The following is a 17,582-nucleotide window of genomic DNA, read 5'->3' as shown; positions in this document are numbered from 1 at the left end:
ATCTCAATGGCGACTTCAATGATTTTATACCACTGGCAAAGGCAACAAAATAAAAAATAAACAAATAAACTGAATGAGAAACAATACTCAAATTCAACACTTTAAATAATGGCTTAATATCTCAGATATAAAAATATCAACAAAGATAAACAAAAATAAATTTAAAAATCCTATCAAAAATGGATAGAGGATCAGGTACTTTTTTTCTTTTTTCTTTTGTAAGAATTTATTTAAGAGGCAAAATTGATTAACATAATGAGGTAAACTAACATAACATAATATAATGATATAACATAACATATAATATAATTTATATAATAATAATACATGTAAGTCAAAGAAAGTTTCTAGTTAAAAACACATTTTTTTCCATAATGGCTTACATATCTTTCACAGTAGTATTTTAGGTACATATTAACATTGAGTCAGGGGAATACCCATCACCAACTATGTCCTCCCCCCATTCCAGTTCCCTTTCTACAACCCTATACCCCACCATCACCCCTTGGGCTGCTAGAGTAGGTGGACCCCTCTTTGTCTGGCTTACTATTAGTGATCACATATCTGTTTGGTCCTGGAACCCTCCCTTGTTTCCCCTTCTATTTAAGAGCAGAGCTAGAAAAATCGAGGTATGTGGTTTTGTTTGAAGGCAAGAAAAGCAATAGAATGAGGTACAAAATAAGAGGGGAAAAAAAGTCAAAAGTCAAATACGCTGAAAATGGGCTGAGTCCCTCTAGAGGCTTCCAACCTCAGTTTGAGAGAGGATGTGAAAAAGGTAATTGAAATACTACAACAATACAGAAAAAAAAATCAAATTAAATAACCGGTGAGGACTACAGCAATAAAGACAGGCACCACACAATAGTCTCAGTTCTGAAATCAAATCATGCTCGAGTGCAAAAAGAAAGAGAAAGACAAGACAAAATAAAATAAAATAATATTGGAGACATCAACAGTAATCTCCACACCAAAATAAAGACGTCAAAAAACTCGATCGATCAATTGATAAATAAATATGTGGATAAATGATTGTTTTGTGCTTTTTTTTCCTTTTCTTTATCCCCCTGCATAGGCACAGTAACTATTGGGGATATTGTAGAGGGAATTCCCTTGACCTAGGAGATACAGGGTTTCTCCACCTCTGAAGTATATTGTCATGGGATTAACTCTAGACTCCTTGCATGATCATTTACTCTCCCCTTGCTGCTTTCGTGGTGTGTGGAAGACTTCTGCTTTGTCTTGAAAGGTAAAATCAGACCTCTGTTTCTAGAGATCTTGGTGGCTGTGCAGCTCAGGGAATGGAGTTTATGAAGTCTTTGTGGTTCTAGCAGTTATGTTTCTTCAGTGTAGTTTTAATCCATCTTCTGTAGTTGGTGTTCTTGGTCGTTATGTTGCTCCTAGACTGGAGCCTGGGATAAAGTCTTTCGTTATGTTTCTGGAAGACCCGTTCAGTTGCGGTTGTCTCAGTCAAACTTCTGGGATTGGGGCTCTTGTTTGTTGAACAGATCGTATACCAAAAACTAGGCTAGAGCTTTTTTTTCTGTTGTTGTTGGTGGTGGTCCCTGGATGTGTAATGTCCAGTCTCGGTTGCAACAACCAGTATATAGCGATCTTAGCTTTTGCACATATCAAAGGGTGACCTGTTTTTGACCAGACACTTCTTAAAGGAAGAAACCAATTGGACATGAAGAAATTCTCAGCATCACTTATAATTTGTTGCAACCTAGTTGGAACTAGAAGATACCATATTGAGTCAAGTTAGCGAGAAGCCAGACAAAAAAAAAAAAACCCAGGATAATCTATCTCACTTACCTGTGGTACATAAAATGATTATATTAGAAAATGTAATGTAGTAAAATAAATGTAGTAAATTCCGATCTCAGAGTCAAGGGAGGACAATGTTAGAGAAGAAATCAAGGTAAGGAGGAAGAAAATGAGAAACGAAAGTAATGAGGTAACAAGGGTCTGGGCTTGGGCTATGTTGAAGACATGGGAAGAGTGGTATAGCTGTATACTCAAAAATTAACAAAAAGAAATAAAGTATTTTTGTGATTAGTACAGTATTAAAAAAAGGTATCTTAGGTTATAGAAATTGAACTTAAGAAAATGAAAATCCTATCAAGTAGTAATATTTTCACAAATACTCATTTTTGTTACTTAACAGTCTTATATCTGAAGTGTATGTCAAATTCTTCACTTCAAATGAAGTGCAATTAACTTGAGGAAGTTCACTAGATAGTCCTTCAGTGTCTTGAGGGTATTTCTAACAAGCCCGGACTCTATTTCCTGGGATATACTTATATATATACATATTTATGTGTATTTCATATATGTATTTCATATATGCCAATATTTACTTATTGTTTTTATTCATTTCAATATAGATTCTAGTATTAAGATATTGTTTTATAGATTCTAGCTATTGTAAACACCATTGTAATGAATATAGGTGTGTAAAAGACATTTCTGTATTATGTTTATATGTTCCTAGGGTATATCCCTAGGGGTGAGATAGCTGGATCATATGGGAGCTCAATTTCCAGTTTTTTGAGGAATCTCCATATGTTTTCCATAGAAGCTGGACGAGACAGAATTTTTACCAGAAGTGAATGAGAGTCCCTTTCTCCCCACATCCCCCCAGCACTGATTGTTCTTGCTCTTTGGTCTGAGATGATTATTGTTCTGATTTCCATCCCTCTGATTATTTGTGATGTGGAACATTTTTTCGTGTGCCTTTTGGCCATTTGTATTTCATCTTAGAGCAAGTATCTGGTCATTTTTTCTCCCCACTTTTTGAATGGGTTAGATGTTTTTATGTTATTAAGTTCTGTCAATACCTCATATATCTTAGATGTTAGCCCTTTATCAAAAATAATAGGAACAATCTATTTTGGGGTGGGGTGAGTTCAGTTAGAGAAATAACTACACTAATAACTATCATGAAAATGGTAGTGAGTGAGAGAAATAGAATGACTGTCTCGAATATAAGCAAGAGGGTGGGGGAGGTGGGAGATGGGGGCATTGGTAGTGTGAAGGTTCCACTGGTGAAGGGGTGTACAATTTTATTACTGAAACCGAATTACAAACATGTTTGTAACCATGGTGCTTAAATAAATATTTTACGAGAGAGACAGAGAGAGAGAGAGAGAGGCCGGAGTGGTGGTACAATGGTAGGGCATTTGCCTTGCATACAGCTGACCTATGATGGACCTTGGTTTGATCCCCTGGTGTCCCATATGGTCCCCAACACAGGCACGATTTCTGAGTGCAGAGCCAGAAGTAACCTCTGAGCATCACGGGATGTGGCCTAAAAAACAAAAACCAAAATAAGTAAATAAAAAGAGAGATTTACTTAAATAATCTGAGAACTATAAATAAAAAACATGTAAAATAAGTTGATTTTATATAGCAAATGGCCTTAATTTTAAAATAATTTGTTCAAATGTTTAGTTGTAGATGAGAATTTAATGTTTGAATTATTTTTTAAATTTGTTTTATAAAATAATTTTACAAAAATATTCATATTTTAAAAATCCATCTGATATATAAAAATTAATATTTTTCTTACTATATTCTCTCATCAAGATATATATTAAAGAGTCCAATGAAAAGTCAGAATTCTGATAGTTGATAGAATTTATATCTATTCTAGTAAATAATTCAGAAACATATTTTCTCTGTTTATGTAGCAGTAGTGAGTTACTGAGACCATCTTAGTTTAAGAAGTCTAGGAGCTCCAAGAATGAGGACAAACAAGAATGAGACAGATTACCCATGTGCCTAACTCAGTCTAAACAAAAGTGCCTGTCTGTATACCTTGATCTTTAAGGACACAGATTATCATAGTCCTTAGAAGGAGATCATAGAGCTGAATCTCAGAATTTAAGTCTCTGTATGGATGTCAGCTTAGCACTGGTGAGTACCATAGTTCCTCATTTTCTCAGGCTTGAGGCATTGTTATTATTTAAGATAATTTGGTACATATAAAATTTACAGTCATTTAAGACTTCCTGCCTCACAATCTTAGCACACATGCTTTGTTCATGGGAAAATTTACCTCACACATAATTTCTAGAGGCTACTACCTTATTTATACTGAAGTAAAGCCTTGGGTTATTAACAACATTTGGAGGATCCCATCATTTGTCTCCAGAGAAGGCCAAAGTATTCAATCTCAATTGTATAATGTCCTAAAGGTACCCTAGACAACATGTTCTCTGTCTAAAGTTTCTCTTCTTGTAAATTAAAAAATATAAGAGTGTGTAGAAGGTCATAATTCTTTTCTGTTAACTATTAACTAGTACTCCTAGTTACAATAACTTTCTTTGGGTAGTAGAACAGAAAAATAATGTACAGAGGTAATCTGGATCTCATATTGACATGGTAGCAGTAGACATATTGACTAGACAATAGCCCTTTTTGCTGCTGTATGTACAATTTACAGCTTTTAATGCTTTTAATTGATTTTAAATGCTATGCCAGATTTTACTCTTCTATAAGTAGTTTGTAGAAAGTTCCCTTTTTTGGAATGTGTCTGTGCATCATAGAAATTCCAGTTTCTGATAATAAGGGGTATTATTTTCAAAGTATTTTGTTTAAAACTGTTTGTCATGCTGACTACATTTGCTAAAACATCTATTATTTTCTTTTGTGGAAACACTAGATTATGTATTTGTTGCTGTTGTTTTGTTTTGTTTTTACTTTTCTTTTCTTTATTTCTCTGTGGTGATGCTGAGGACCAAACTTAGGGCATCATAGATGAAAGGCAAGTATCCCAGTACTGAATTATATAGTGCCCTTGTTAGTGTTAATATGTATGTGTTGTGTGTTTCTGTGTATGTGTGTTGGATGAGGGGATCTTCATGTGGCCCTCAAGAGGCTCAGGAATTCCTCCTAGCCATTTTCTGCCATCTGAATGGTGGTTCAGTGCAAAGATGGAGGCTGAGCATTTATTTCATTACCCACTTCCCAGTAGTGCTTAAGGAGCAGAGGAGGCATACTTGGCAGTGCTCAAGGGACTCAAAGGCTATATAACTAGGAATGCACTGGGACCATGAGATTTTTGGATTATGAAACTGGGTCGTCAACATTCAAGGTATGTATCTTAAGCCCTATATTATCACTCTAGCCCCTGGATTTCATTTTTCCCTTAATTTCTTTCTTCCTTAAAGAACTATGTTTTTAAACTTGAACATATCCTGATCATTTCTAACATTTTATTATGTAAAAACCCTGAAGATTCCTACTCACAAACACACACACACAAATACACGCAGAAATGCATACAGATTGATCAAGTCATAATGTCGAGGGCATGGATTCTTATGTGTAGACAGTTTTTGGAATTATTACATTAAAACAGGAAAAGTTAGCAGTATAATTGCCTATTATCTGTTGTAGTTTCAATATACAATATACTTACATTAATAACAAGTAAAATGCTTTGCCATTTATTTTCTTTAAAACATCAAAAAATTAGGGCCAGAGCAGTGGCACAAGCAGTAAGGCATCTGCCTTACACGCTCTAGCCTAGGATGGCCTAGTGTCCCATATGGTCCCTCAAGCCAGGAGCGATTTCTGAGCACATAGCCAGGAGTAACCCTTGATCATCACCATGTGTAGCCCAAAAAACAATAAATAGATAGATAGATAGATAGATGATAGATAGATAGATAGATAGATAGATAGATAGATAGATAGATAGATAGATAGATAGATAGATGATAGATAAACCTCAAAAAATTAGGGGCAGGAGCAATAGAGCAGTGATAAGGCATTTGCCTTGCGTGGCTGACCCAAGACGGACCTCAGTTTGATACATATGGTCCCGGAGCCAGTAGTGATTTCTGAGCGCATAGCCCAGAGTAACCCCTGAGTGTCATAGGGTGTGGCCCAAACACCCCCAAAAAATCAAAAAATTATCTGATATTATTTATCATATTTTAGGCCTGTACCTCTTGACTCCATTCTTTTTGTTTTGTTTTGTTTGGTTTGGTTTTGGTTTTGGTTTTGGTTTTTGGGCCACACCCGGTGGTGCTCAGGCGTTACTCCTGGCTATCTGATGCTCAGAAATAGCTCCTGGCAGGCACGGGGGACCAACCACCTTAGGTCCTGGATCAGCTGCTTGCAAGGCAAACGCCACTGTATTATTTCTCCGGCCCCTTGACTCCATTCTTATTTTCATCTTATACTTTACAAACTATCAAAATATTGAGGACTGGATAGAAAGTACAGTTGGTAGGGTGTTTTCCTCCTCACCATCAGGAGTAATTTCTGATTGTAGAACCAGGAGTTACCCATGAGTGTGGCTGGGTATGGCCAAAAAACTTGTCTTTATGACATATTTAGTATAGAGCTCATATTTTTAAAAAAATATAACTCAAAAAACATACCTCTTCAGCTGAGAAAATTGAGGGTTGGGGAAATAAAGTTTTACTTTCATTGTTAAATAAATGGTGAATTGCTCTTCTGAAAGGCAAGTATATACTTTTCTAAATCTGAATAGTATGCTACTAATCATCATATTTTTCTGCTGGATCTACATATCTGATCACAGATTTAATCATATTGTCTTCTGTTCAAAACAGTTAAGAAGGTAATTTTGAAGAACTATTTTGACATCATTACTATTGAAAATATTTAACTTTCTAAACTTAACTCTCCATACTATGTATATAATTTAACTTAAAAATTTCTTGTACTAGCATTTAAAAAAATCCTCAAATTGATTTCCTTCAGTCTATGAAATATTTCCTATTACCATGTAAAACATACATATTTCTTAGAAATGTTTATTATTACTATAAAACATACATAAGGCAAATATTATGAGACATACCACAATTTTTATAAATAAATTTATAAAATTAAGAATAAATAAATAAATAAATAAAATTTATTGCTATCAAAACATATTAGGTACATTAAAAGTTAAAGAAAAGCAATTAAAGAAATTAGGTACCTGAGAGATAGTGCAGGGGTAAGGTACTTGACTTGAATGTGATCTGATCCTACACACCCCATTTGTTTCCCCCAAACACATTAGGAATGATCTTTGAACAAATAGTAATAAATCCTGAGCACTACTATCTATGGTTTAAAAAAATTGGGGGTGGGTTTTTGGGTCACACCCAGCGGCGCTCAGAGGTTACTGATGGCTCTAAAATCACTCCTAGAAATCACTCTTAGAAATAACTCCTTGGATTGATTGAGGGACCATAAGGGTTTGGAGAGCATATGGGATGCCCTGGGTTGGCCATGTACAAGGCAAATGCCCTACCGCTGTGCTATTGCTCCAGCCCCCTATGGCTAAAATTTAAGAAAAAAATTGGAAAAAGCAAGAGGGAGGTAAAAGAGAACTTTAAATACTTTCAAACTTTATCTTTAGAACCCCAATGTCAGTTGAACGGAACCTAAGAAATATATACTTTTAATGAAGTCCCATTAAAAATAAATATATTGTGCTGGGTGGCCTTTATACATTTCTTTGACATCATCGCTGATTTCCCACGATATTTGTGTTCACAGAAGCTCTCCCTTTTCCATTCAGACTGCTCTGTCTGCCAGATACATTCATTGAGGCCACAAGACAAAGATTTGAAGAAATTGCTACCATAGAAGCAGCGTGTGAATTCTAATGTAGACTGTAATTCTAATGTTAGAGAGAAAGCACACATTAGAAAAGAAACTTATAAAAAACTTATAAAAGTTATAATTGAGGAAATCATATTCAGTAATGCATAATAAAAAAGGGAGAGGAAAAGAAAGAACTGTATTGTACTGCCATTTAAAAAAAGTATGTATGAGTTTCTGCATCCAAACACTTCCACTAATCAAAATCAGAGAAGAGAATGATTATCTCTGTGCAGTGACTGAGATAGAAATTCTCTCTAATAAACCTTCTTGATGATTTGCAATACTTTTTTTTTAAAATAAGAATGATGAAGTTTTTTGGATAACTTTTCACTTAATATTAAATGATTTTTCCCCCGTACTAGCTGAAATAGGGGTAGTTCTACATACCGTATTTGCCGGCATATAAGACAATTCTTCAAACCGCCCCCCATGAAAAACTTCCTAAAAGTCTTAAAAGTAAGTTACTTCTTAAAAGTAAGAGGGGTGGGGCCGGGCAGTGGCGCTGGAGGTAAGGTGCCTGCCTTGCCTGCGCTAGCCTAGGACGGACCGCGGTTCGATCCCCCGGCGTCCCATATGGTCCCCCAAGAAGCCAGGAGCAACTTCTGAGCGCATAGCCAGGAGTAACCCCTGAGCGTCACAGGGTGTGGCCCAAAAACCAAAAAAAAAAAAAAAAAAAAGTAAGAGGGGTACAGATCACTTGTCCCTGAAGCTGGAACAAGTTTCAGCATGTCGTATACCAGCATGTAATAGGACTCCCGACTTTTAGGAAGTTTCTCATGAGTTGAAGGGTCATTTTATACACTGGCAGTTTATACCTAGATCAAATTCTCTCTACATTGTCTCTGGGTAGACAGTAGTAGCAAATAGTCTCTGGTAGACCTTATCTCTGGCCTCATTGTCTCTAAGAGACAATGGTACTTGTTTTTTATTTCCCTTTCATTATTAACAGTCATCTTCCTTAAAATAGATCAGGGGTGGAGGGAGGACATTACTGGTGGTGGGAATGCCCTTGTTTTATTGCCACAATAAACCCTGAATATTACTGTGAAATATTTGTAATTTACTTTGACCACAATAAAAATTAATTTAAAAATAAAAATAAAAGGTTAGGATAAGTTCAAACTTTGGCATTGTATTTCAAAATCCTAAGGATATGGTCTCCAACTTACATCCTTCTTATGTCATTCTATGCTCCACCCCACAATGCCTCTTTATCCTACGCCATCTTATCATTTAAAAATTCTTCCATTTACCTCATTGCCATTTACTGACATCTCATTCATTTTGAGAGGCAAGAAATAGCTGTGACTTTTCCATTTGATTGCAAAATTTCTGCTGTTTTTAGATACTAAGGTATCTTCTTCCACCATATGTTGGCAGTGCAGATGAGAAAAGGAAAAAAAATGCAGCCATGTGGAATCTTATGTATTAGAAATATACAAATGAAATATATACCACTAAGTAATCTTATGAAAAAATTAATTCACTTATATGAATGATGTTTTACTCTATTTTCAAAACTAACATGTGCTTAAAGATGAGGAATCTGAAAATTACAGGTTAATAGCATAAAATTCTGTGGAAATATAGTCAAGATAACTTTGACAGTCAAACAAAAGCCACACAGAAACTACGTATACTACATATAATGCAAATGGGTGGCATGGAATATATATAAACTCTAAATAATAGGTAAATAGAGCAATCCAATAACACCAACAAGATTCATATGATATGATACACTAAGAAGAGACTTACCTTTGCCAAACCCAAAATAGCTCATGGATGCAGAATATAAAGGTCACAGATATTTCTCTCTCTCTCTCTCTCTCTCTCTCTCTCTCTCTCTCTCTCTCTCTCTCTCTTTTATTTTGTTTTCGGGTCACACCTGGCACCGCTCAGGGGTTACTCCTGGCTCTACGCTCAGAAATTGCTCCTGGCAGGCTTGGGGGACCATATGGGACGCCGGGATTTGAACCGATGACCTTCTGCATGAAAGGCAAACTCCTTACCCTCCATACTATCTCTCCGGCCCCCACAGATATTTCTCATAGTGAGAAGACATAAGACCATTTGAATACTTTAGATATAAAGTGAAAAAAAGTTACTCTATTACTATGAAGCTGAGAAATCTCCATTCTCAAGCATTTTTAAAAGAAGATTAAATAAAAATATTCTTTCCTTTATCTTCCATCTCTTTAGTTTTTCTTTCAATTTTCTATTTTTTTAAATCATGTTGCTTTTGGTCTTCCTAAAAAAATGTATCTTTATCAGTTATGTCAACTATGTAATGCATGTTCTTTAAATACATTTTAAAAAAACGATAAAAATGATTAAATAAAACTTTTTAAATATAATACTAAAACAAGATAATGGAACAATTCCTTAAATACTTTAATACAAGAAAGAACAAAAGACATAGCTCCAGGACAATTGAGATCCCTCACCTAATGTTTGGTTATAATATAAAAAATATAAAATGCTGGAGGCTTTGAATGTACAGAATAAACAACAACAGGATAAAGAAATTAGAATTTGGGCCTGTGAAATAGCACAGCGGTAGGGCATTTGCCTTGTAAGCAGAACCAGGACCAAAAGTGGTTTGAACCCCGACATCTCATATGGTCCCCCGTGCCTACCAGGAGCAATTTCTGAGCATAGAGCCAGGAGTGCTGCTGGGTATGACCCAAAAACCAAAAAAAAAAAAAAAGAATTTATAAAGATCTGACAACTAAAATTTATAACTAGAAAGAAATAATAAACATTAAACTAGAACAAATGCAAACAAATAAACCCTGCATAAAAATTCTTTGAAAATAATGGTGTTGCCAGATATTTCAAAGAGCTGGTGCACATAGTTTACAGTCAGGAGGCTCAGGTCCTGGATTTGATTTCTGGCATCCCTTATGGTCCCCTGAGCCTGCCAGGAGAGATTTCTGAGCACAGAGCCAGGAGTAACCTCTGAGAGCTGCTGGATGTGCCCTCCAAAAAACGCCAAAAAAAAAACCCTCAATTATACATATAAAATATGTAATAAGCATACATATTATATGTGGTATTTTCTTCCTGTTGTTAAAAAAGGGGGATAAGTGACCTTTAAGGAAAAGGTTATTGGGTTTTATGAGAGAAATTAATAATATATTTAATATATTTATGGTACTCAGGAAATAAAGATATGATCCAAAAAGACTAAATAATATTTAATATTTAAAATAAATACAAAAGTACAATATAAGGTTAATCTTCTGAACAAAAACATAAATCTTTTTAAATACCAAAATATATAATATCTAAGAGTCTCCCCTAAATGTGTCAATATTACAATACAATTGTAGCACTATTGGCAATCATAAGGACTGTAGAAACCTGTGGAGAATTAGCTCAATGGAGAATTAGCTCAATGGAGAATTAGCTGAATAACAGTAGCACATAACATAAATAAATATTAAAGAGCTATACAGAGGGAAGATACTTGTTCACTTTTTTGGCTTTTCACAGTGTATATAACAAAGTGAATATATAGTTTCAAAGCATTTATGGGGCCAGAGAGAGCATGGAGGTAAGGCATTTACCTTGCATGCAGAAGGACAGTGGTTCGAATCTTGGCATCCCATATGGTCCTCCGAGCCTGCCAGGAGCGATTACTGAGCATAGAGTCAGGAGTTATTCCTGAGCGCTGCTGAGTGTGACCCAAAAACAACAACAACAACAACAAAAAGTTTAGCATTTATGGAATTTGTACTAACTTGGCAATAAAACTGAATATTTGACATCACTTCTGCACTAGGCTAATCAGGTCCACATTTTTCTACTTAATATGTTGTTAAATGTAATGAAAACACTGATTTTATTAATTTTTGTTTAATTTATCATTTTAGATGAGTAAGTTCTCAGACTGATCTTTAGCAAAGTACCAACATAAAGTCAACACATGTCTCTAATGCCTTTTTTGGTACTTTTTGTACCTTTCCCAAAAGCTTATCATAAGTATCTTAAGATCCCCAGCTATAACTTTGGCACAAAGGGTTCTTTGTGTTTCATCAATCCACTTGCATTAAAAATATATGAGGTATAGAAAAAACTAGGTGCCATCCAATATCTATTCTTTTTGATGCAAATAACTTTTATATGAACCATTTTTGAGTGTGCACATCAAAAGAAATAGCATATCTAACTCCTCTGATGAGGCCTTTCCATGAGCTATAATGTGGATGCATTGACAGATACTATTATTACATTGAACAGTGAAATAAAAGTTCTACACTGAGGCAGCAAGATGTGGAGGAATGTGGGTCTCTGTTGTTTGTGCAACATTTCCTACAGTTGGGCTCTAATTTTATGTGAATAGAAAGTAACTTCAACCTTTTCAATATTTAGTTTTGTGATTTGTTGCTATACATGGTTGTAGTCAAAGCTTACTCTTAATTCCTGTCACGAATAAACTTAGGGGTTACTCTTGTCAATGCTCAGGGAACCATGTGCAATGCTGGTAGCATGAACCATGTCTGCCATGTGCAAGACAAGCATCTTACTCTCTGGCCTCAATGAGTCATTTGATTTCTAGTAATCAAACTTATGTTTTGAGCAATGCATTAAGAAATAGCAAGTTCTGCCATAAAGACTCTATCCTAGGCTTCATCCTAAGACCTGTGCAAATACCAAGATATCTAGTGACAGAGGCCAGATTTTATCATCCACAACTGAGCTGAAAGTTTCCTGGCACCATAAGAAGACCTGGGGGTGTGAAAAAGAGCATGTATGGAGCCTGTAGTTATTCCCATGACAGTATGCTTCAAGGGTGGAGAAACTCTGTATCTCCTAGGGCAAAGGAATTCCCTTTCTAATCTCCCCAATATTTATTGTGCCTATGAAAAAAAGCACAATTAATTTACCATATTTTCCGGCTTATGACGACTTTTGAAACAAAAAAAGTCAACCGAAAATTGAGGGTCGTCTTATATGTCGAGTATATCCCGAAAAATGTCTCAATATGCTGCTAAACGAAAATTGTCTGAATATTGCCACAAAACAAATTTTCCAACTCAATCCTGCACCAATCACTGCAAGGCTGCTTGGACCACCACTCTAGCTCAGCCAATCTAAGCAGGCTTTTTATGCATGCAAATTATACAGTGTTCTGTACCCGAATCTACACTGTAAAAAGCCTGCTCAGATTGGTCAGAGTCAGAGAGGACATCTATTATAGTATAACCTTTGGACTTTTGCTTGTTGTGATTGGCTCACTGTGGAAGATACCATTACAGCACAGGAACATTCTGTCTTATACAGCAAATATAGGCCTAAACCTATGTTTTAACTGTAAAATTAGGGGATCGTCTTGTATGCCTGGTCGTCTTATACGCCAGAAAATATGGTAGGTTCAACTACCAAGCATTAACAGTGAACTTTGAGTGCAGAAACAATAATAAGCCCTGAACTCTGCCCATTAAAGCCCAACACACAAAACTAAAATAAAACTAAAGACCAAAGCTTCATTCCTTGTGAGTTCGAGTGGGTGTCTCTTCACTTGGGTATTGGGTACTGGTTCATTGGGGTCAGAGGTCGGTCTTGATGCCTAATGGATTTGGAATACTACATGGCGATTAGAAATGATACAATCATAGACTTTGCAGCAACATGGATGGACCTAGAAAATATGTTAAATGAAGCAAGCCAGAAGATGAAAGATAAGCACAGAATGATAGCACTATTCTGAAATACCTAGAATATACACCAGACATACAACCAATACCCCACGATAAAATAACAGGGTGTAACAGGATAGACACCTCAAACACTGTAATAGTCACCATATACTGGGGAGTAGAGTCCAAAACAAAAGGAAGAGAAACAACACAAAGCCCGATTACACATTATATCACAAAGAAACCAGCAATAGCAGAAACAGCATAAGAGGGAACAGGTATGGTGAAATTTTCTCCAATTGAAAATATTTTTAAATAATGATATATCAATTTTGCCTTAAATCAATTTTTCATCTTGTTAATTTAGAAAACATCTACTGAAGAAGTATGTGTGTGCATGTACATGTCTATATGTATAATGCACTTTGATTCATATTATGGATTAAATAAATTAAAATATAAATTTGAATAGGTCATGTCCCTAATAATAAGAATTCTGATCTAGTAAAGAATCTAAAACCATGTAAAATTTACTGTTATTAAAAATATATTTTATAGTAGAATTTAAAAGTTTCCATGCTAATATAGCTATAATCTTAAATTTAGTAAAATACAGACCTATTAAATATGGAAATCTATGTTTCAAATACACGTATCTTTTTCCTTGAAAATCCTTACATTGTGTTTAAATTATTGAGTGCATTTATGTTTCATTTCTATAAACAAATACTTGCTTAAGTATAATTAATAATAAAAGTTCCAGGGAGAGTGGTCTATTTTACATGATAGCATGAGACATGGCCTTAAATAAAGTCAGTATCAGAAAATAAAACCTTTCAGTGCCAAACTGAAATAAAGTACTAAGACAAGATCTTATATAAACAGAAGTGACATCATTTGTTTTAATTACAAAGCCATGTAGAAAGCTAAATCAATATCGGTAGTCTTAAAGCTGAGACTTCTAAATTTTGCTCTTACAAATTGTGGATCCACCTGAGCTCTGCAGCTTTTCACAATTGGATTCTCCTTGGAAAGACGGGGAGTACTATGGGTATAGGGATATATTGCTGTTTGTCTTTTATTCTCCCTCTCATTCTAAATAGAGGTTTGAGCAAGGTGAAAAGCTTAAGCTGTTTAAAACCAACCTCCCCCATGGCCTTATTTCCTAAATGGTTTATATCAGAAGTAGAACAGAAGCCCCAAGAGAAAGAGGACATGGTTTCCCATGCTGGATGGAGAATAAAGATCATTGAATCCTTGAGTAGTGATGACCCATTTTATTCTTTAGTAGCACACAGGGATGTGGCAAGACTCATAGATGTCAAATGAATGTTGTGCCTATGAGGCAGGACTCCATTATTCATTTATTCAATAATATTTATTGAAACTTTCTCTTTGCTATGCACTAGTAGTGACACAAGGGATAAAATCATTATACAAATGAAAAATCACTGTCCTTAAGGAACTTAAATACTAGCTGGAAAAGAGAGATAAACATTGATCATCATAAATAAACATATAGCACATATAAATGCAATAATACATTTTTAAAAGGCAAGGTCATAGGGTTTAACAGAGGCAGTTGACAATTTTAAACAGAATGATCACAATAGAATTAATTAAGCTTGCCTTTGAAAACGTAAAATTTTACTGAGTACTTGAAGGATGCAAAGGACTACTTGTAAAAATATTTGGAGAATGGGTGACTCAGTTACCATATCAAAGTGTTTAAGCACTCCTAGGAAGGAATGTTCCTGACATTTTGTTGTCTTGTTTTAGCTTTGGTTTGATTTGGTTTTCAAGCTTTCAAGCTTAACTTGAAGAATAGAGTAGACTAGGAGAAGTTTAATGTCAGCAGAAACAAACAGAAAAAGAAAGCTGAAATCATCCCCCCATTGGATTCCCAAGAAAGCAACTACAGGTAAACATCAACACATCACTTTTCTCTAGACACTTTCAAATCCATGCTACTTCTCACCTACCTGAAACCTGTTCTAAAATGAAAGCTAGACTTAGGTTTGATTTAGTTTTGTCTGGTTCGGTTCAGTTTGGTTTGGTTTGGTTTTTGATTTGGTTTGGTTTAGTTTGGTTTGGTTTGGTCTTTGAACCACACCAGACAGTATTCTTGGCTCTGCTCTGGGGTCACTCCCAACAGGGCTTACTAAATGACCTATGTGGTGTCAGAGATTAAACATAGCAAAGCAAGCACCTTGTCTATATGCTGTACTATTTCTTTGGCCCTGTTCTTGACACTTTTTTTGTGTGTATGTAGCAGAGGAGGGCAAATATATATAGTAGTAGGAAGCAAGTGATATTTTGTATTCAAAGGGTCAGACTGTGTGCTTCTAAGTTAAAAAGAGCCCTGAGAGTGGGGGAGGGGTACATGAGGGAGATAATGATGGTGAAGTTGGGCTTGGGGGCCCCTCAAGAATAAAAGCCGGCCCCGGAGAGATAGCACAGCGGTGTTTGCCTTGCAAGCAGCCGATCCAGGACCAAAGGTGGTTGGTTCGAATCCCGGTGTCCAATATGGTCCCCCGTGCCTGCCAGGAGCTATTTCTGAGCAGACATCCAGGAGTAACCCCTGGGCGCCGCCGGGTGTGGCCCAAAAACCAAAAAAAAAAAAAAAAAAAGAATAAAAGCCAGGGAACAAATACTTTAAGAGCCTATGATTGAATTTAAGCTGTGCTTAAAGCAGTGGGTGAGTTGGAATAAAAATGGTCATATAATGAATGTGTGTGGAAAGTAGAATGCATCAATTGCTTATGCTCTTAGTTATTATTTGGAAGAAAAAAGACCAAGAAAGTAAGTATCTTAGTTGCAGAAGTCTCAGAATCTAGTTAAAAAACAAAGCAAAGAAAATAAACCCCAGTTTTATATGCAAAAAGCAGTGCCTAAATGGAATAGGTAATTTGGAGAATAAGAACAGCTCCAGAAGTTTTAATAACCTAAAGATAAAAAGTCTCTTTTCAATTTTCTGGGTATTACAGAACCATATTGCCTGTATTTTATGTAACGCCCCAAAAAAGTAGAAGAAATTCTAGTAATTTAAGTTGCAATCCTCTGTATCCTGTTAGCTACAAGTTATTTAAATAATATCTACTTCTAGGGTATCATCAATACCAGGTTCAATGGGTAGAGCTCTCTTTTCACCCTATCTAGTCAATTTGTCATCCTCCTCAACTTTAGTTCTCAGCATAGAATTCTTACTCAGTTAATTTGAAGAATAGGCAGAGCTTATTTATAGATTTATATTAACCTCTTAGAATAAAACTGACACATATATGTTCCAAATAAATACTCTTAATATGAGAATATATAAAAGTATGACATTTATGACATCTATTCCTTCCCCACTATTTATAAGGAAAGCATCCTACCAATGGTTCCCCAAGACTCACCACATTGTTTTACAAATATGGACTCACCTTCACTGAATACTTCGGTTAATAAAATTTGTTCATAATCTGAACTACCAAAAAGAAAATAATTTCCAAAAAGCACCAAGGCCTATATCTGAAAGATCAAGAAATTGGATTGTGCTTTGGCAAAGTGTGTGACAGAATAGTATAAGCTTAATTCAAAGAATTTGCTGTGGACTAGGAGAAGTTCAATGTCAGTAGAAAGTAACTGAGAATGAGAGAGCTGGAAGCAAACCCCATTGGATTATCAGGAAAGAAATAGCAGGACAGTCAATGGAAGACTTCCAAATATCACTTTTCTCTAAACATTTTCAAATCCATGGCTAATTCACTCATCTGTAACCTGTTCTAGAATGACTCTTCCCAAGCTAGACTTAGGTTTCATAAAAGCCACTTAAATTTCTAGTAAATCACCCTTTTTAGAAGTGGCTTAAACAAATTGGTATTCTTTTGCAAATCAAATTTGACCACAATACAGTAAGTAGCCTATGGATAAATACTTAATTATCAGTTGATTAATAGACACCTATTGAACCTGAGATCAATTCACAGTATTTATTGAGGAATGCCAATTCCAAGCTAATGAGTATAGGAAACCTTAAGATATTATTTTAGCCACTAAATAATAACAGTGTGCAGTTGCAGTATTTTTGTTTTCTGTAAGTCCTCCCCCCACTGACAGTCGGTCGGTACTGTGCTTTTCAGTGATCATCCACAGTCCCCTGCAGTGAACATAGCAGCCTACACCTAATCAAGGGCAATCATAAGTAAGATTATTTTGCACCATTTGGCTATAATTAGACCAGCTTTCTTTTTAGTGATTCATTAGCATGATACTTTGCTTTCAAAAGCAACAAATTCAATCTAAATTCCTCCATAAGTA

Source organism: Suncus etruscus, chromosome 3 (assembly GCF_024139225.1).
Source record: "Suncus etruscus isolate mSunEtr1 chromosome 3, mSunEtr1.pri.cur, whole genome shotgun sequence".
Lineage (NCBI taxonomy): Eukaryota > Metazoa > Chordata > Mammalia > Eulipotyphla > Soricidae > Suncus > Suncus etruscus.
Note: the sequence above shows the minus strand (reverse complement) of the source record.